Genomic DNA, 307 nt, shown 5'->3' with positions numbered 1-307 from the left:
GACCCCGCTCGGCCCGCCCCCGCCGCCCGCGCCTCCTGAGGCGCATGCGCGGCCGGCCCGGACCGATCCATTCTGGAGCGCTGTGGGGGCAGCAGAGCCAGTCCCCTGAGGCGCGGCGGCGTCTGAACCACAAACTGGACTGAGAGCCAGACCTCCTGACAGAATTTCATTTTATATAAACAACCTCCTCTAGTAAGAGAGTGATGCGGGGGCTCGGCGAGCTCCACCTGGCCGTTTCCCAGACCAGGTCCCCCATTCCCAGGGTACAGCCCAGAGGATGCGCCCCCCGGTGGGGGGGGCTTTGGGG

The sequence above is a fragment of the Tupaia chinensis genome, unplaced genomic scaffold (genome assembly GCF_000334495.1).
Source record: "Tupaia chinensis unplaced genomic scaffold, TupChi_1.0 Scaffold000355_1, whole genome shotgun sequence".
Taxonomy (NCBI): domain Eukaryota; kingdom Metazoa; phylum Chordata; class Mammalia; order Scandentia; family Tupaiidae; genus Tupaia; species Tupaia belangeri.
This window is presented reverse-complemented; position numbering follows the sequence as displayed.